The sequence below is a fragment of the Artibeus jamaicensis genome, unplaced genomic scaffold (assembly GCF_021234435.1).
Source record: "Artibeus jamaicensis isolate MK-2021 breed Jamaican fruit bat unplaced genomic scaffold, CSHL_Jam_final contig_240, whole genome shotgun sequence".
NCBI classification, from domain to species: Eukaryota; Metazoa; Chordata; class Mammalia; order Chiroptera; family Phyllostomidae; genus Artibeus; species Artibeus jamaicensis.
The window spans coordinates 20,984,038-21,006,084 of record NW_026521506.1 but is presented as its reverse complement, the minus strand read 5'-3'; positions in this window follow the sequence as shown (position 1 = coordinate 21,006,084).

Below are 22,047 nucleotides of genomic sequence, written 5' to 3'. Positions count from 1 at the left end.
TTATAGCTATAAATTAGACAAATATATGAAGGCGAAACTAAGTGAAATGAATGGAATTGCACAGGACACTAATAGCAATGAAAAGGAAACTGGGACTCAAATCAATGGAGTGGACCAGAAGAAAGCAAATAATGGCCAAACAGAAAAGAGTCAAGAAGCAAGAATTCAAAGAAATGAGGAGAGTCTTAGGAACCTCCAGGACATCTTGAAACGCTCCAACATCCGAATTATAGGGGTACCAGAAGGGGGAAAGGCACAGCCACCAGTGGAAAACTTACTTGAACAAATAATAAAGGAGAATTTCCCCAATCTGGAAAAGGAAATAGACTTCCAGGAAATCCAGGAAGCTCAGAGAGTCCCAAACAAGTTGGACCCAAGAAGGAACACACCAAGGCACATCGTAATTACATTAGCCAAGATTAAAATGAAGGAGAGAATCCTAGAAGCAGCAAGAGCTAAGGGGACAGTCACCTACAAAGGAGTCCTCATCAGACTGTCAGCAGATTTCTCAAAAGAGACCTTACAGGCAAGAAGGGGCTAGAAAGAAGTATTCCAAGTCATGAAATCCAAAGACCTACAACCAAGATTGCTCTACCCAGCAAAACTTTCATTTAGAATGGAAGGACAGATAAAGTGCTTCTCAGATAAGGTCAAATTCAAGGAGTTCATCATCACCAAGCCCTTATTATATGAAATGTTAAAGGGACTTATCGAAGAAAAAGAAGTTAAAAAAGATGAACAGTGAAAGGACAGCAAACTCACAGTTATTAACAACCACACCTAAAACAAAAGCAAACTAAAAGGACAGCTAGATCAGGAGTGGAAATATAGAAATGAAGATCTCAAGGAGGGTTAGCAACAGGGGAGTGGGAGAAGGAGAAGGCACAGAGAATAAGTAGCATAGATGGTAGGTAGAAAATAGATCAGAGGAAGGGCAAGAATAGCATGGGAAATATAGAATCTAAAGAACTTGAGACACATGGACATAAACTGAAGGGGGGTAATGGTAGGGACAGGGGATAGGGTAGAGGGGAATGAAGGGGGGGAATAGAACAACTGTAACAGCATAATCAATAAAAAAATTTAAAAAAACTAAAAAAAATATTCGACAAGAGTGCCAAGAATGCACAGTAGAAAACGGGTAGTCTCTTTAATAAATTGATCTGGGAAAATGGGATATTTAGATGCAATAGGATTGAATTAGACCCTTATCTTAAACTACACACAAAAATAAAGTCAAAAGGCATTAAAGATTTAAACATAAGACACAAAACTGTAGTACTCCTGATAGAAAATATAGGGGAAAATCTTTATGACATGGATCTTGGCAATGATTTCTTGGCTATAACAACAAAAGTACAGGCAACAAAAGCAAAAATACAGAAGTGGATTGCATCAAACTAAAAAGCTTTGGCACAGCAAAAAAAAGCATCAAAAGAGTGAAAATTCAACCTACGGAATGGGAGAAAATATTTGCAGAACATGTATCTGATAAGAGGTTAATATGCAAAATACAAAAGAAACTTGTATAACTTAATAGCAAAAAAAAAAGTGGGCACAACACTTAAATATATATTTATTCAAAGAAGACTTACAAATGGCCAACAATTACATGAAAAGATGCTCAGCATTCCTAATCATTAGGGAATTGCAAATCAAAATCACACTGAGATATTACCATATACTAGTTGGAATATCTATTATCAAAAAATGAATGATGACAAGTATTGGCAAGGATGTGGAAAAAAGGGAATGCCTGTGTAGTGCTGGGAGTGTAAATTGGTACAGTCAGTATAAAAAACATTAGGGAGTTTTCTCAAAAAATTAAAAAGGTAACTACCATATGATCCAGCAATTCCATTTCCATGTATATATCCTAAGAAAATGAAATCAGCTTCTCAAAGAGATATCTGCACTGCCACGTTCATTTCAGCTTATTCACAGTAGCCAAACATGGATTCAAACTGTCTGTTTATGACAACGCAGTTGAACTGGAAGGACATTATGTTAAGTGAAACAAGCCAGACACAGAAAAACAAATACCATATGATCTCATTTATATGTGGAATCTGAAAAAGTGTAACTCAGAATTGCAGAGCATAGAATGGTGGTTGCCAGGATGTGCGTGTTGGGTGGGAGAAAGGAATATGGAAGTGTTAGTCAAAGAGTACACAGTTTATAAGATAAATAAATTCTGGAGATCTGATGTACAGCATGGTGACTATAGTTGAAACACTGTGTTGTATACTTGAAATTTACTGAGAGTGAATCTTGAGTGTTCTCACTACACACAAAAAAAATTGTTAACTGTGTGAGATGATGGATGTGTTAATTAGCTTAATTGCAATAATCATTTTATAATAATATACATATATCAAATTATCACATTGTATACTTTAAATATATACAGTTTTAATTTATTACTTACACCTCGATAAAGCAGGAAAAATACAAACCACTAAAATTACAGAAGGAAACACAGGAGACTATTTTTGTGACACCTGAGTGGGGAAGGATTTGTTGAAACACACACTTGTACACACACAATAAAATAAAACATTGAAAAATTCAATGACCTTAACATTGGTAAGTCTGGTCATCAAAATAGCCATGATGAAGAAAGTGAAATGTAAGACATAAACTAAGAAACATCTTTATTAGTATCCAATACTGTATTAGTATATAAAGAACTATAAAATCAATGACACAAATACAAAAAATTTTAAATGAGCAAAAACCAGACATTCCACAAAAGAGAGAGTAAGCATGGCCAATCATCCTGAAAACCACTGAACCTTATGAGTGATCATAGAAATGCAATCTAAGCTCAAAATGAGATAGCATTTTACCTACAAATAATGAGCAAGAATTAAAAAAATCTGACAGCAGGTGAAGATGTGAAGCAAGAGGAAGTAAGACAATACTGGTGCAAGTATTAAGTGGAAAACAATATGGCTTCATTTTATAGAGCCAAATGGCAAATCCATTCCCAAATACACATCCTAGAAAAAGCCTTGAACCTATTAGAGGATGTCAATACTCTAGTTAACCAAGAGACTTGTATAGGAAGGTTTATAAGAACAAAATCTCGTGAATTCAAATGTCCATCCAAAAGAAAAAGAAAAACATTGCGAAATAGTCACGCAACAATTTTGTTACTTTTTCAGATTCCATATATAAGTGAGATCATACAGTATTTCTTTTTCTGTGTCTGGATGATTTTACACAACATAATGTCCTCCTGGTTCAACCATGTTGTCCCAGACACTGAAGGTTGACTCCATATTCTGCTACTGTGAATAAAGCTGAAATGAATATGGCAGTGCAGATATCTCTTTGAGATACTGATTTCATCAACCTGGATGCATCCTACAAATACAATGTTGTTTTTTTAATGAGTTATATGAATGCTACTCATTTTATATAGCTCAAAAACAAGTAAAACTCTTCTTTGTTTAGAGATTACACATATATAGTAGAATTACTGTAAAAGGGAAGGAGCAGCCCTAACTCGTATGGCTCAGTTGCTTGGGCATTGTCCTACAAAGCAAAATGTTGTGGGTTCAATCCTGGTCAGGCCACAAACCTGGGTAGCAGGTTCAGTCCCCAGTCAGGGTGCTTTCAAGAGGAAACCAATGGATATTTCTCTCCCTCTCTCCCTCTCTCCATTTCCCTCTCTCTAAAACTAATTAAATAAAATCTTTTCTAAAAAGAAGGACAAAGGAATGATACAAATTTTAGAATAGTAATGTGGGAATATGATATGGGAAGAGTATTGAGGAAACTTTCACAGGTAACATCAAAAATACCTAGGATACTGGTCATCCTCTAGTATTTAAAATTGGGTAGTAGGTTCAGAGGTATTCATTTTTTATTTTATTATCATTACTCCTAACATATATAAGTTACATATATTATTTAGATATGGCAGATTAATAAAATTAAAGTTTTAAAGTATATATGCGTAATATATAGATATTTTCACTTTTTTTACAGATATACTTTAAAAATTTAGATCATGTCACTCCTTTACTTGAAACATTTCAAAGGCTTCCCCTTTTGGTCTACATAGTCCTGAGTTATCTGGGCTATGTAACCTCCTCCTATATTTCATTCCCCCTCTCTTTTTACTGCACACTGGCCCACTAGGCTTTCTTTTATGTCTTGAAAGGGACAAGCTCTTTCCTGACTCAGAGCCTTGTGCTTAACTATTCCTTCTGCATGGAAGAGGGAAAAATCAGCAAAAAAAAAAAAAAGTGTTATAAGGTAGTAGGTAATTAAGCATCACATCTTTTAAATTAAAATTTGTCCAGATTTTAAAAGCATGTTTCCCATCTTTAAGGAATCACAAGATTGTTCTTTTAACGAAAAGTGGTAGTCCCTGGATGTTAACACCTACTAGACTGCCAGTTGCAAGCAATCATTTCTCGACCACTTTATTTTCTATGGCTAGACACTAAGCAAGCATATCACCAGGATGGCGATCTCCAAAATGCCTAGAGAGCTCACATGCCCTATTCTGAGTCAAGGACCCACGTCACGGTCATCTTTCACAATTACCACCCCTTCTGACCCATCTGTCAGGAGAACCACTGTTTATTCCCAAGGCAGCCCTGGCCTCAGCAGAAGTACAACTTTTTATTTTGCATATTTTACATTCTGTTCTCTGTGGTTAAAGACTATTATACTATTATTGTGTCTGACAAATATAACCCAGCAGGTATCATGACACCACTTGGAGTTGAACATTTTGAAGGATTTATGTCATAAGAAAACACACTAACAAATATAGCTGAACAGATGGATCCTGATCACAGATTCAGAAAGGTTGAACACAGCAAGTAGTGAAGATTGATACTTACCTACAAAGCAGCAATCTGGACTTAGAGAACAGCAGGCTTCCACAGATATTTGGCATATTTATTGAACCATTAAAAGAGTTTCACGGTCCTCCTAATTATTATACCTACCTCTGGTTACACAGAGCTAGTCTATAGTGAGTTTTCCACTGATTTATTTAACTCTTAAATACCATAAACTTCTAAGCAATACCTATGTTCATGCAGAGGCAATACATTTTCTGCCATACTATTAAACATTGTTTGCACTTTAGAAATGTCAGTGATATTTGCAGTTCTGAACAGTTTTATGCCATTTCAAAGGTGCAGTTGTTAAGAGTCAAAAATATTCATGTTTAAAAGCCTCTCTCATATAAATGGCTCAGGGTCAGAAGACATGAAAAAATCTCTGTTTCATCTTAAATCTGTTCAAATGCATTATATAAAAGAATGTCAAGAAGAAAATAAATCCTGGAAGATTCGCCTGCTTTGCAAAATGAAATGAAGCCTTAGATTCATCTCCATTCTCCTTTACAGTTTGTAAAACTGTTTTGCAACTAACAAGTTTCAACACAGCAGTAAAATCACTCCATTCAATCTATAATATTTAGCTAAACACTGAAGATAAGATTGTGCTTTTGATTGATCGCAATGGAATATGTCCTCTTCCCTGGAAACTGAAGCTGCCACGGTTTGTGTATGCTAAAACATGCTCTCATCTCCTGAGTTTATGTCTTCTACTTAAATCCCATGACCTTTAAAGAACTCCATGAAAATTAAAGCTGTTCAGCATGTCCAAGAATCCCATGTGGTGATCAGAAGCCACATTGCCCAGGTTCACACATTTGAGAGAGGTCAAGCCCTTGCAACCTAGCCTCTTGTTGATGTGTATTAGACTAACCAAAATAATGTAAAACAATTATTCATTTATTCAAGTTTTTGAGCAGCTACTCAGAGCCAAATATAACATTAGACACTACAGAGAACTCTATGAAAAAGAGGGGCAAGGTCTCCCAACACCTATAGAGCTCGGTCTACTGGTTAGGATAAACATTAAATCAAAACGAAGTGAGATGCATGATAAAAGAGAAATGAGATTACTTTGAGAGTATACAACAGGAAGGTCGTGAGTGGCCTGAGGGGTCAGAGAAGATCTCGATGAAGTGGCATTTAAAAGAAGAGAAAAATAGGAGTCATATTTAGAGAAACCAATGGCTTTGGTTCCAACAAATCTGCAAGCTACTCTCATCCTAGACTGTCAGACACCCTTGTAGCTGCTTCTGCTATTTAACCACTCTTCTTTTTTGAAGAGAATATAACAGAAATTCTTTTATCCCCCAGCTCTTGTAAGATACCGTGGCTGGACAAATAATGATTTCTGTCTTTTAATAGATAAGTTCCTTTTTTCTCTAATGTGACCTCTCCTATTTCAAATGTGAGGAGTGGAGCTAAAATATCTCAGGAGGAAGTTGACACATTGGCCCAAGGCAACAAAGGAGCCAAATATTTTGTCTCTAAGTTCAAATGCCTCTAAGCTTATGTGATGCAGCAGGATTCAGACCCACTGAGACAACCCTCACCCCTTCATACTTTGTGCTGAGTAGTAGAGCAGAAAGATAATTTAGAGTGGAATACCAAAGATTTTTCACATATCTTTGGGGAGCTGAAGCTGGGGGAAGAGAAGTATCAAGCTTGGAGACAAGCACCATGCTGGCGTGACACAGGACAAATGATGCCATGCTCATTGGTGACACTGACAAGAAAGAAGATTTGAAAACACTCCTAAACTTCTGCAGCTCCAAAGTTTCCATATGTACCCAATGGGGCATAAAAGTTAACAGAGAGAGCTAGCAGGTATCCCAGTGTCCCAGGACTGTGACAAAAGAATAGGCAATAGTGACAAGGAGAGCTCTACCCACACTACAACCCAACACCCCCTCTCTGGAATCAGGAGAATCTATAGTTGCACAATGGCCATGCACAAAACCGAGTATTGTTATTAGCAGTTTAGACCATGTAGAACTGTATGAGAGGAATACGGAATACAATCGGATGCCTTTACACTAGAAGAATGATGGCTCAGATGGGAACATACAAAAAAGAATCCTGAATTAACTCAGGTATTAGAAATTAGTTCAAAGAAGTTAGCTATGTATTTGGGAATGGGGTAGTTTGAAGACTCTATCAATTTAAATTACATAATAATGAGGGAAGAATGACGTACGGGTGTAACTTGAACTTGTAAAAAACCAAACCCAGCTGAAGGATATGGATCTAGTGTTTCCTGTCACCATAGTGATTAAAACAGGGTCTCAGTTGAATCAATTGCACACAAATAGAATCTCCATGGAATGTTGTTGCCTATGGTACAACATCCGATTCTCAAATCTCTGGCTCTTAAGTGATCTTACTTCAGTTGTAGTGGCAAGCCCAGCTTATCCCATCTGAGGTGATGCTCTCCTCATTTTAGGACTTAAGTGTGTTACCACATAATCTCACCTATAAGTGGAACCTAATCAACAAAACAAGGAAATGAGCAAAATAGAACCAGAGACTTGGAGAAAAAGAACAAACTGAGGGTGACCATAGGCAAGGAGAGAGGGGGATAATGGGAAAAGGGAAAGGGGCAAACAAAGGAACATGAATAGAGGACTCATGGGCACAGACAATGAGAGGGAATTGACTGTGGGAGTGAGGGAGACGGGGCAGGGGAGAGCAATGGGGAAAAAGACAGAACAACTGTAACTGAACAAAAATAAAAGAATTTTAGGAAGGTGTGGAATAAAATGTAGAGATAATAAAAAATGTAGAGATAATGAAGTGAATCAAATGCATAGTACTAATTGCAATATGTGAATGTCAGAATAATATGTGCCGAGTTGATACTTAGTGTGCTTATCATGGTGAAGAGAATGTGGAACATTTTAGAATAACAGCTTAAACACAGAGAGATTCCAATTTTTTTAAATTTCATTAATTGGTGATTTTTATTAAAATATATAAGATAGTTTGCCTATGAATTTTAAATGTACTAGGATACTTAAAAGAATTTTATATTCTTTATATTTACAAGTTTGACCTATTACATATATAAGAATTTTTCGAGTGCTTAGAATATTTTGCTTGTTAGGATCAAAAGTTCACCCGGTCAGGTATTTGAAGTGCTTAAAAAGAAAATCAGATATACAGGGTGGGGCAAAAGTAGGTTTACAATTGTGAGTATGTGGAAAACAGAGTTTATGCATGCATTATTTTTATTAATTATTGTATTATTTTCCATACAAACACCTATAAGCCCACTTTTGCCCCACACCATGTTAGACTTAAATATGTACTTGGAAATGTCGAAGATAATTGAAGTACCTAAGTTTACAAACAGGAATTCATTTAATTAAACAAAATTTAGTCTGTTCAGAGTTGATCCAACATTAACCAAAGGCTGTTTTGCAAGTGATTGGCAAAATGTAGTACATTTATGGAACAGACTGAGATTTTAAAAATGAATTTAACAGCCAGGAGAAAAGCACTTTTTAATATGTAATTTTAATATGTTAACATAAAACCAAGAAACTGAAAATAGTGTTTCCTACACACAAAGGGTCCCTCTTAGACATTAAAAAAATCAGCGATAAAACCTACTCATCCCCCCACATTCTATCTCAGTCACAATGTCAGGCAGCTCTGTGTGTTTCCTGTATCCAAAACCAGACTAGTAGAGGCAGAAACTAAAGACTAGCCAGTCAAGATATACTCTCAATTCCATCTCCCTAGCCTATCTCCCATGACAGAGGGTAGAACACTCAAAAGGTTACTTTCCCTGCCTTCTTCACATCAAGTGGTAGCCCGCGACTCATTATGGCTAAGAAGAAACTTTTGAAGACCTTCTGCTCTCCTGATGAAAGAGGCATATACAGGAGAACTACTGGTTAATGATGGTTCTTTCCTCTTGCTTGCTACCTTGGAAAGCTTTTGTGGTATCAGGATGTGCAATGGCCATTTTTGACCATGAGATGAGAGGCACAAAAGCGGAAAGCCAACATGCAAAGAATGGCAGAGCAGAAAGGTAGCATGGGCCTGGGGCACTGAACTGTCCCAACAACTTGGCGGCCACCTGCATCTGGACTTTCATATTACTACTTTCATAACACACTTAAGTCCTAAAATGAGGAGAGCATCACCTCAGATGGGATAAATAGCCTTCTGTTCCAAGGCACTGTTAGTTGATTTTCTCTTACTTTCAGGCAAAAGCCTTCCTGATGGCTATGTCATAGAAGATCACCTGGAGTAGGAGGATCTCATAGAAGAGGATCAAGCAGAGAGCTTTTGTGGACTTTCTCCTCAAAAATGCCACATAGCAGCTCCATAAAGCCAAGTCCCTACAAACATGATTGCCATGCTCAGAAGCTTAAAAGAAACTGCAAGAAGATGACAGAGAGAGAAAAAGTGTGAGAAGATGTTTTAAATCCGAATGTGGCTGAATTATTAGTATTAATAACTAAGCTATCACATATTTAGTGTGTTTACTGGTACCAACTACATTGAGATAGTTATTGGTATATTTATGGTTGTGGTTGTTATTTTCTACCACTATAAGGTAGACTAGGAACTTGAGAAAGAAAAAGACTTCACTAGCAAAAAAATGGAGAAAGTAATATTTTCATATGTGACAATGAAATTCCCACATATATATCTCCTCTCTAACTGCTCAGTTCTCAGGCTACCTTGCATCAGAAAAGAAAGATGAATTGATAGATGAACATTTTTACTTACTAGAAGGTATTTCAACCACTCCAGAATAAGTTAACACATATATTGAGTCCCTAATATGTGTCTGGTTCTGTTCAAGCTTCCTTTTTCTAATTTTAAGTTCCTTCTAATATTTAGAGTAAACAGTTGATTTTGCACACTTGGGTGATTCAAACCACAATTGTTGAACACGAATCTGAACTAGAGACTTCACAAGGCTATAGAAGGCTGAAAGTTCTGAAAAAAGTCAAGCCCTAGTCCAAAAAGAAGAGGAAAAAGAGATGACCCTCTTCCTTACTTTTCCATGACTGGAAGTGTGAAGGTTTTACCTCTTCCATACTAATCTCACTTTTGATTTCTTAAATGCCTGAAAAGAAGATGAAATGCTGAAATGCTGTCCTTTTTCATGATGCAGATGAACCCAGTGAACTTTTCTGCCTGTGTTCTGTGATACACACTTGGAATATAGGAAAGCATCATGGATAGGAAAAGTATTTCAAATGGTGTGGGGGTGGGAAGCATGAGAAGCCAACTCAGCCAAACCTAATTTACTAAAATAGAGAGGAAGATGGAAGCCCACAAAGTCTAGCCTAATGAGGCTTTATTATTTTTAAATTTGGTTAAAAGGAAATTATTTTCCTTAAGCATCCTCATCGACATCAACTAAGAGAGGAAGCTTAAAAATTTACCCATTAACTTTGTTGATGCTTTATAAGTAAAATGCACACTCTTGTTTACCTAAGCATTTCCAAAACCAGAGAGTAAGCAAAATCAAATATAAACCATTTTACCTTTGGATTCAGTACATTCATTAACTTTGATAAGAGCACATCGTATTTCGGTTTATTCCAGGAATTCATTCAAGGGCATGCCAACAAATAGAGCAGGTGCAACAATAAGTGGATGCAGATCAGTGTAAAAATAAAATTGTTTCCAAGCACTTACTATAGCCTGACATAGGTTAAGTCACATTTTAATCATCAGTTTAACTGTTATCAATTGAATGTCTCCATACCAGGCATCACTTCTGGCCCAGGCTTCCCATATATTGCAGTGGCTCGCTCCACACCATCCTTGCTTCCTATTGTCTCCTCAAAAAAAAAATCGTGTACTTTCTCTTCTGTAGGAATGAAGGTTGCCTTACCTTCCACTGCACAGCCTCATATATGCATCAAACTAATATTCAGTCAAGCCACATCAATAATTCCTTGAGGTGACTGTCAGTACCTCTATGAGGCCTCAGCAGGGAGATGTGCTCTGAAGGGGAAGAAAAGTCTTTTTAATAAACAGCACCTTTCGACCTGCTTGTGATCATTTTTCCTAAACCATGTTTGTTTTTCAAATCACTCTTTAGCATTTTAAAGTACATATAAAATATGTGGCAAAACTTATCTTTTATTCTCTCTTAGGCAACAAAAATGATACATGGGGGGAGGGGTTGCTATCATTAAATATACATGTAGTATCTAGATGGAAATATACAGATAGAGATGTACTTCATGTACTACATGTACCTACATACATATATAAGTAGAGAAAAATTAATAACTAAGATAAATATCTATAGTATTTTATATCTTATAATCATCCTTCATATGTATTACTCCTTTGTTCATTTATTCAAAAATATGTATCGATAACCTACTATGTCAGCCACTGTTATTGGCACATGAGGTAAATAAGCAAACAGCAAAGAATTTAAAGATCATTATTCTTGTGGGCCCAACAAGGGGAGACATATAATATTTTTAAATCATCATAGATTACTAAATCGCAGTGTATACCTATTGTCTTGGTGTAATTTAATAGCACTCACTCCCACTCTCAAAAATGTCCTGGTTGGTACAAAATTATATATGTAGACATTGTATGTAAAAGTAAAGTATGTATTATTTTCTAACAATGCACGCTGCTATGGAAACGAAAAATAGAAAGTAGAGTAAGAGAGTCTGAAATAGGAGGAAAGTGGTTGCCATTTACCATAAGGTGGTCACAATAGATTTCATTTGAGCAGACACTTAACCCAGATAGGGCTCCTGAAAGAGGCAAGGACAAGCAAAAACCTCTCTAAGTTGAGACTGTTCCTAGTGTGGTTGAGGAATAACAAGAAAATGAGTGAGGCTAGAGCAAAGTTAAGTAGAGCACTAGATGAGGAGGTAAGTCCAGAGTGGTAATGCAGGTGAGCAGATCATGGAGGACGCATAGGCCAATATTATCAGAACTTTGGCTTTAATTCCAAGTGAAGTAAAGAGCCACTGAAGATTTGGAACATAATGGTAAGTCCCACTAAGATCTGACTTGCTTTCAGCAGGATTACCCTTGTTTCATTCGGAATGGAATTGGCAGGTGGGGTGGCAAGGGTAGAAAATGAAGATCAGTAGGACTGCTATTACAATAATCCAGGAGAGAAATATTGTTGGTTGGACTACAGTGGTAGCAGTGAAGACATTTGGATTCTGGATATATTTTGAAGGTAGAGACATTTTAATTGAGTAGTCACAATAACTCTGAGAGGTAGGCAAGAAAGATATTATTAATCTCATATTATCCATGAAGAAATGGGAACTTAGAAAGGTCGGAGCTTGCCTAAATTTACACAATTAATTGAATGGAAGAAAGCACACAGAGCCTGAGTCTCCTATTACTGTCAGACTTTGGGTGTTCACAGGATGATTTCTAAACATACTACAAACTATACAGTAAGCACACACTTTCCTCATACCAGGCCCAGAAACGGTACTCTCCAACACAAATAGGTGAGAATGCCTTGATCAGCATCAGCTTGGGATCCCATTCATGACACATTCTAAGAATTATGTCCTCTCGCAGATGTACCAGTTTTGACCGAAATGATTAAAATGACTTGTGCATATATGGACATAACTTAATATCCTCCTCCAAAGGAGCAGTATCCTGTACTAGGAAGAGAAAAGGAATAGACAGACTTGGATTTAAATTCTGCCTTGACATGTATAAGCTACAAATTTAGCAGAAATTACCTAGTCTATGCTTCTTGAGGTTGTTGAGAACATTAAATAAAGTCTAAAAAACATACCAGGTATGTTCTAATAGGCTGACACAACTGCCTGGCACTCTCCCCCCCACCATCAGATGCTTATCTGACTCTCCCCTATCTGCTCACATGGCACCTCCTCAGAGAGGCCTTCCATGACACTCAGCTTCATTTTCTTCAGAGACCTTATTACCTAGGAAATTAAATTAATATCATTATGCGCTTATAGTATCTCTTACCAACTAGAAGGGCATTCCATGAAGGCTAGGATTTTGTTTTTAATTGTTTCTTCAATACCTACAACAGTAGTTCCCCAGAATATGTGATGACAAAATGAGTCTTGTGTCCCTCTCTTGCTTACTCTGTTGGTCATTGTGAGACGCTGGGCTACTTTCAATGTTCTAGGCTCCTTTCTACTTCAGGGGCCTTGCATCCAAAGTTCTCTGCCCACTCTTTGTCTAGTGAAACTTTATGCAGTTTTTCAATATCAACCCAAATGTGCACTTCCTTAGAGTAGTAGTCTTCCCCGATCCCAGAGCAGCTCACTCAGTTCTCTCAGATAGAAGCTCTAAGAGCACAGTGTACTTTTCCTTCATAGCACTTAACACAGTTCTTAATTATTTAATTACTTGCGTGATTAATTATTTAAGATCTGTCCCTTCCACTGGAATACAAGCTCTTTGAGTTCACTGTTGTTTATATCCAGCACGTAACACATAGTTGACACTCAATAAGTGTATAATAAATGGATAAAGGAAGAAGTGCCCACACGTGCTGAAAACTTGGCATTGTACTATAGAAATGTTGCATATTTATTAAAAACTGAAAGAATTGAGCCTGGAAGGGAAAAAAGATACATTTCAGGAAAACTAAAAATATTGTGAAAATATAAATTGGGGCCATGCTTTCCTCTTGCACAAGCAAAAAGGATTCACTGGCAAGAAGGCAAAGGTGGTCCAGTTCCATGAGTAAGAAGGTAATCCAAAAGTCATTTCAAAATATTGTTCAATGGGCCTGGCTGGTGTAGCTCAGTGGGTTGAGCACAGGCCTGTGAACCAGAGGATCGCGGTTCGATTCCCAGTCAAGGCACATGCCTGGGTTGCAGGCCAGTTCCCTGCAGGCCATTTCCCAGCAGAGGACGCCCAAAAGGCAACCGTACATTGATGTTTCTCTCCCTTTCTCCTTCCCCTCTAAAGATAAATAAATAAATAAAATATTTTTTAAAAATATATTGTTCAATGGGCACACAAGCAATTTCCCTTGAAACTATTTTTCCTGTTAATCATATTTTTTTCAAAAAAAAAGATTCTCCAACAGGGCTTACACTCTATTCAACTTTGTAACTTCTTATAAACAAGTGTGTGGTTCACTGACTCCAACTCTAAAAGCAGTTCCAATTTTATGGGGAGGGTGCTGAGTGAATATAACAGCTGACTAGATAGCTATGCCTTCAGCACAAAAACTCCATTCAGAATTGGAATTCTAGAGTGTTGGCCACTTGGCTTAGTTGGCAGGAGCATTGTTGTGTGCACTGAAAGGCTGCCAGTTAGATGTCTGGTCAGGGCACATGCATAGGTTTCAGGGCTGGGGGGAGTGAGGGAGTGTAGGTTTGATTACCAGTTGGGGCGCCTAAGGGAGACCACCAGTCGACATTTCTTGTTTCTCTCTCACATCAGTGTTTCTCTCTTTCCCTTCCACTCTCTCTAAAATCAATGGAAACATGTCTTCAGGTGAGGCTTAAAAAAAGCAGTTAAGAATTAGAATCCTTGAGTCACGGGTCTTCTGTATCGTGTCTTGTACCCTTCAGTAGAAGAGGATGTCAGGAACCACATAGCTCATTTGACATTTATATGTGCACTTGACATTTATAAGCACACTTGACATTTACAATTAAAATTGTGCCCTTGGCACTAAATTGACAGACTTAAAAATGACAGATACTGAAAGAGGGGAACATTTCTCCTAAGAGGGGATTAACAAAATCAAACTTTATAATCCAAATAGTTGCTTTCTTTAGCAGAAAAAGAACAAAATTTAGTGTTTGCTGGATTCTGCCCTCCATGGCCAATAGTGATTAAGGCAATGTATATACATTTTGTTTTGGTTGGGTAATTTGTTACCCTATGTTAGAGTGTAAAAAATAAATCTATTGGATAATTCCTACCTATGGATAGAAATCAAGTTGTATCAAATCATTCTGTCTCCTTCAAGCATTCCATGTATACTAATCTATGACCCACTCACTCCCCAATTTTCCTCCTCTCTGCTATGAATTACTATGGCATCCTAGCACAGTGAAGAACATCAGGGACATTAATAATTCAGGATCATTGAAAATGTTGAGGAGACAATGGTTTGGACACTGGTTCCCATCTCACCAGATTGGATGACTGACCTCCTTTATTACACTGACTTTTACAGCTTATTAACAAAATCCAGCTAGTCAAATGAGTTTATTTCTTGTCACTTAGACTAGGGGTGAACAACTACAACCTACACACAGGCCAAATCTAGGCCCTTAGCTGTTTTTGTCAATGAAGTTTATTAGAACACAGCCACGCTCATTCATTTATGTAGTGTCTATGGCTGCTTTTATGACACAATGGTAGAGATGAGTAGTTGCAACAAAGACCATCTGTGCCACAAAGGCTAAAATATTTACCATCTGGCTCCTTATAGAAAGAGTTTACTAGCCCTTACCTCAGATTATGGTCACCTGACAATTGCAAAAAATCAGGACAACTAACAATATGAAATTATATAAATAAACAAAATATCTTCTCAATGTTGGTCAGTCTTTCAGCAACAAAAGTTGGTTTTACTTTTGTTTCAAATCATTATAAATTTTAGCCAGATTGCCCTCACTCCACCCTAAAATGTGTTACATACAAAACAAGATACTAAGCATAAATTAACAAAATAGTGTAACAGAATAAGCCTGGGCTTTGGAGTTCAACCAGAGATTTGACAGCTTTGTGCTAAACCCATTAACAAATAGCACAGTGGTCTTTTAGATAAGAACTTATGAGCTCCAACCCCTGTCAGATATGTCCTTTTTGTATTCCTCTATTTTGAACAAGTGCTGTGTTCTCAACAACTTGTCAGCCATCGGCCCACCCTGCAGAAGAAAAAAATTGAGGTCATATCCTCCATTCGGCAGCAATTTGCTCACCTAACCTGCTGACCTTTCTCCGTGTTCTCCATGCTCACTGGCACTGTTTTAATCTCAATCAAACCTCCTGGATCCTAATAAGAGTCAATCAACATCAAACCCAGAGTATTGTCCGTGCTCTGAGCAATAGTAGGCCAGAAACAGAAGTCGCAGGAGACAGTACAAAGAACTAAATAATTATAATGACAGAGGAACTTTTACAAATTTACTTAACCATTTCTGGTAATGACTCTTTACAATGGTGAAGCATCTACAGTGTGGCTATTTACTGTAGGAACTGGAATGGTCAGGAGATAGAGTTTTGCCTCATTCAGCTTTTGCAAATAACAACAAATAAGTTTTGTTTTTTTTTACTTAAGCTACAAAAGAGGCATCCTTCCCTCTTAGATTTCTTGAAACAGTTTGAATTAATGACCCTGGCTGTTTGAAAAGACTTTCAGATTTTTTCTTTCCAGTTTTCTTTCTTTTCTTAGCTTCATTTAGAAAGAGGGTGATAGACCAAAATAGTAGTAAAGGTGTAATTTCCCCGCTGACTTAAGTATTTAAAAGGTATTAGGTTTTTCTGTCATCTATGCAAACCAATTAAAATATAAGATATTCTAGCAATGTTTTGGTTCTCATGGAAAATTGTTCTTTTGCAGAAAGCTGCTTTAGTTCCATTAGCTCTGTAGCTATTGTGATTATACTTATTATTCAATCAAGCACAGCAAACCCAAGAATTCTCTTCCTTCGAGATGAGACTAGAGCACTTCCTTTGAAACCTTATACCAGGCTTCCCATAATCAGCAATGCACCTTTCCCTTCTTCCCCTCCACAGAATGGGTAATATGCAAGAGCCAATCCTAAGTTATGAAAGCCTTTTAGAGACTATTCTGGCTTGGTTCTGAAGAAGATGCTGAATTGAAAACCTAAAAAATCGGCCCCTATGCTCCACAGGGTGATTGCCAGGGGACCCTGGTTCTATCCCAGTTCCTGTGGAACTAGCTTATATATTCACGCAGAAGCCATCATCACCCAATTTTCCAGAAGCTGAGCCTGGATAAACTTTTACTATACTTTCTCCCAGGTAGTCAGTATGTGCAATGGCTGCCCTTAGGCATGAGGAGTCTGGAACAAAACCTCCACATTTCATCAGTCAGAGGGTGCTATTCAAATTGCAATCTATGTGAGTGGCATACCCTTGGCACTGTGTTGTGCACAACTTGCACAACCACGTTGCAATAGGCAGAATAATGGTCCCAAAGATATCCATGTTCTAATTCCCAGACATGACAATATGTTAGGTTACATGGCAGGAATATTAAGGTTGAAGATTAAAATAAAGATGCTAATCCAGTGACCCTGAGAGAGGAGTTTACTCTGTGTGATGGCCAATTTCATGTGTCAGTCTGGCTGGGCCTAAGTGCCTAGTTATTTGATGAAACATTATTCTGGATGTTTCTGTAAGGGTGTTTTGGGATGAGATGAACAGTTAAGTCAGTGGACTTTGACTAAGTAAAATTGCTTCCCATAATGTCAGTGGTCCTCATCTAATCACTTAAAAGCTGTAGGAATTCTCCAACCAGATGGCCTTCAGACTTGAAATGTAACCTTGGTGCTTCTCAAGTCTCCAGCCTGTTGGCCCACCCTAAAGATTTTGGACTTGCCAGCCTCTATATTTGCATGAGCCAATTCCTTAAATCTCAACTCTCTCTCTCTCTCACTTTCTCATTCATTCTCTCTCTCTCTCCATTCTCTCTCTCTCTCTCTCTCTCTCTCTCTCTCTCTCTCTCTCTCTCTCTCTCTCAATTATGTTTCTCCAGAGAACTCTAGCTAATTTACCCTGGTTTATCTATCTGGTTGGACCCAATGTAATTCCAAAGGCCTTTTAAATATGGAAGAGGGTGACATAAGGTCAGAGTTAGGGGCAAAACTAAGCTGGCTCTTGCTGACTTTAAAGATGGAGAAAGGGGACATGAGCCAAGGAATGTGGGCAGCTTCTAGAAGGCAGGATAGGTAGGGAAACAGATTTCCCCCTAGAGTCTCCAGAAGAAACATAGCCTTGCTGACACCTTGATTTTAGCCAAGGGAGATCTAATTTGGACTTCTGTAAGAGAATATATTTGCATTGCTAAACTGCTAAACTTGTAGTAACTTGTTCAGCAGCAATAGGGAACTAAGACAGCAAGGAAATGGCCCTTCTCTAGAATCCGATACACCCATGTTCTCATTACTCTCTATTATCTACCATAGGCCCTCAATGCCTTATCTGAAATTTCAAAATCTAAAAAGCTTTGAAAAATAAAGGTGTTTTGTAACTTATTTGGCAGCACTATCTGATTTGATCTAAACTAATATGGAGATATTTATAGTCTTCATTGATCTCACTATGTGTGAATATTGCAATGCATAAATATTAATGCATTTGTGTTGTTTCCACTGACCATGCTGATGTTATGTAATATATGGCACACAAACCATATGTCTTTCTAAACTCCAACAATTTCAGAATTTTGAAACATATATGACTTTAGATAAAAGATCATGGATTGAGTATGACCTGGGAAATTTATTTACTTCTTTAAGTCTCAATTTCTTCATTTATATGTACTAAACATTCAATAATTGTAATAGGTGTTGAATATTATTTCCCCCTTCTCTCTGTCTCATTCCTTCTCCCTTTTGACCATGCTTGCATCCCATATACACCTCATATAATTTACAAATATTTAAACGACTGCTATGTACCAAGTACCTTGTTCCCTCTCACCTCTTCAGTGCTTGTACTGAAATAATTTCCATACAGATTAAAAAAAAAAAACACTGGCCAAATTGTCTGCAACAGGCAATCTCTAAACTCAACAAACAATACTGAGGAGTATACTGGTCAAAGGATCAGAGGATAAGTAGGAGGAAGAAGCTTGTTTGCTGAATAGCAGCAACAAGCAAATATATTTTATTAAAACCCTATGCATACTGTAGAGCTGAAAACAAAGATTCACACAGACATGGTCCCTGGTCTCAAGCTTATAAAACCAGTCAGACTACAATGTAGGAAAGACCTCAAAATGACCTTAGAAGTCATTGAGAAGACAAACTCTTCAAAATATCAGTTTGTTAATGGTGAATGGCACCAGATGTTAGACCTTGGTCCTTGAGTTTTGGCTAAGAAAAAATTCAGATACAAGACTTAAATGCAAGCAAAAGTTTATTTAGAAAGTCATAGGGTAGAAGAAACAAGCTGTGGAAGAAGTGAGCCAGCTCAGCCGCATGGACGCAGGAACTAAGTTACAGAGGCTAAGGACAGGCCCTTGGAGCTTAGTGGTAAAAAAAACAAAAAGAACTTGCCTGGGGGACAGAGACTGGAAAGGCACATACATACAGGCTCCAGAGCAGAGGTCCCCAACCCCCAGACATGAACCGGTTTAGGTCCAGGGCCTGTTAGGAAGGAGGCCACATAGCAGGAAGTGCTCTGCAGGCTAGGGAGTGAAGGTTCTCACATTACTTCCTGAGCTCCACCACCTGTCTCCTGCCCCCCTTCCTCCACATCCATGGAAAAATTGTCTTCCCTAAAATCAGTCCCTGGTGCCAAAAAGCTTGGAGACCACTGCTATAGAGAGACAGAGAGAGAACATGTTACAGAAAACAACTCAGCCACTTTCGGGTGTACGGAGTGGAAGTTTATTTTCATACACGCAGACCCAGAGGAGTCAGTCTCCAAATTCTGGGCCCCAATCAGAGGGGAGTAATGGCTTATATAGGGTGAAAGGGGCAGTCTGTCACTCAGACCCTTACTTTTGGCTCAAAAGCAGGAAACAGCTTACAGAAGCAAGAAAGCAGAACTGCTGATAGGAGGTAATACGAATTTCTTTTTTTTTTTTATCAGTTATACTCTTTAATGATTCCTGATTCCTTTCTTATAAATTTCTAATTGTATTTTTAAGAGAAGTTCAATTGAATGATATAAGATGGATTATAAAACCTCCTGAAAATGTTCCTCTAGTTCATGGATTAAAACAAATAATTATCTTCCTCCCACTGAGACATTAGATAAGTTCTCTTTTAAGTTATTTCTTTTGTTTGTTTGTTTGTTTGTTTTTTAATTAAATTTTATTTAGGTACTTTTCAAGTACATTTTTTTAAATCTATTTCTCCCATCCCACCCCACCCCCCCTGGTCTCCCCCCTCCCTCCCATTCCCCCCCCAAGTCCTCATCCCTGTGTCTTTGATACTTGTTCCTCAAAATCCCTCCCCCTTTTTCCCCTTAAATTCCCTTCCCTCTCCCCTCTGGTCGCTGCCCACTTGTTCTCTATTTCAGTGTCTTTGTTTTTATTCTGTTTGCTTCTTTGTTTTATTCTTTAGCTTCCTGTCAAAGGTGAGATCATATGGTATTTGTCCTTCAATGCCTGGCCTATTTCACTCAGCATAATGCTTTCCAGTTCCATCCATGTTGTTGCAAAAGGTAGTAGCTCCTTCTTTCTCTCTGCTGCATAGAATTCCATTGTGTATATGTACCACAGTTTTTTGATCCATTCGTTTACTGATGGGCACCTAGGTTGCTTCCAACTCTTGGCTATTGTAAATTGTGCTGCTATGAACATTGTGGTGCATAGGTTCTTTGAAATTGATGTTTTAGGATTCTTGGGGTATAATCCTAGCAGTGGAATTGCTGGGTCAAAAGGCAGGTCAATTTTTATTTTTCTGAGAAAATTTCATACTGTTTTCCATAATGGTTGTACCAGTCTGCAATCCCACCAACTTTGTTCTTACTCCTCAGTTACTTAGTTACTTGCTCTCCCTGGTCCTGTTGACTCACCGGCTAACTCCCCTCCTGGGCAGGCCACTACATTCCCCACTTTTGATGCTTGACAGTGCTGTTGACTGCTCTAGCATCACTTTATGGTTATTCTTGTACATCAGGGGGCTGTTGTAATATTTGATAACGGTATCACTGGAGGGACAGGATCGTGGCAGTTGACCTGTGGGTAACTGTTGCTTCTAAGTTCTGGACTATGATCCGCAGGATACAGAGGCTGAAGCTTAAACCTAAGAAGATAATAATTAGGGGTCCTAGAAAGGGAAATAGCTACTGGAGCCAGGCTTGGGGATTTGTTCCTCAATTGCTCTAATTCTAACTTTCTGTTCCTTTGGTGTGGCAGTTTATATTCTCTCCGATTTCTTTAACTTTCTTAGCTATGATCTCTGACTGATTTACATAGTAGAAATATTCCTCTCCTAGGAACGTACAGGTCCTCCCTTTCCCTGGATTCAGAGTATTAATGAGGTTTCTTTCCCTTCTGGAATTATATACAGGACAATGGACGAAGTTCTCATCTTCTTGTAACTGCTTCCAGCTGGACATGGATGTCATCCTACCTACCCTTGGGTCAGGGGTACCCTGAAAGAGGGAGGGGCAGCACGGAGGGAGTCCTTCCTGCAAGGGGAAGGACCTTACAGGGTCCTGGTCAGTTGGCTGTCACTAGGAAGTCGCAGGCTTGGTGTCCAAAGGCTGGCATTACTGGACCTCTGGCATCCTGGTCAGGTCATATTCTGGAGGTGACAGATTAGGCAAGAAATTGGAAGTACAATGAAATTATAACTATTAAATGACAAAGGCAGGGACTTCAGTAAAGAATGGGTTATCTAGTGGAAGGAGTACAAGTCATACTACACCTATCCCAGACTCTTGTGGCCCACTATACTTTACTCGGGCTGAGGGGAATACATTAGGATTTCCCTCCTTTCAGATTTCTGAGCCCTTTCTGTCCAAGCCATCAAGACAGAAAAGGGAAAATCAGTTCTAAAGTGAAGCTTACAGACTGCCCCAACCCTTTATCAACTTAACTACTTAGTTCAATCAAACCGTTGAGTCTCAGGGGGCAATGACAAAGATGGGCTCCTTAAGTGAGGCCTATATTGCAACCAATCACTCATAGGCATAGGCAGGTCATAGGCAAATGCCCTATGAAAACAGAAAAACACACAGGTTAATTTACACAACAATCTGTAAACCAGTCTCTGAGCCTGTGAGACTGTCTTTTGGGAAGACATTCCATTGCAAGGTCCTTCCTGCAATGACATTTAACAGTGGCAATTTGACGGGTCCTTTGCACCTGTAAATTGTACATCTTCAGTGACATTACAAACCTGGTTTCAACTCTTTAATGAAAATAAACTTTTAAGACAGTTAGCTGTGCCATTCTAATTTCCAATACTGAATATAGTGATTTTTCCTTGAACTACAATTTTTCTCCTGAAGATCACCCTCACTGTTATTACAGGGACTACTTTGGGTCCCG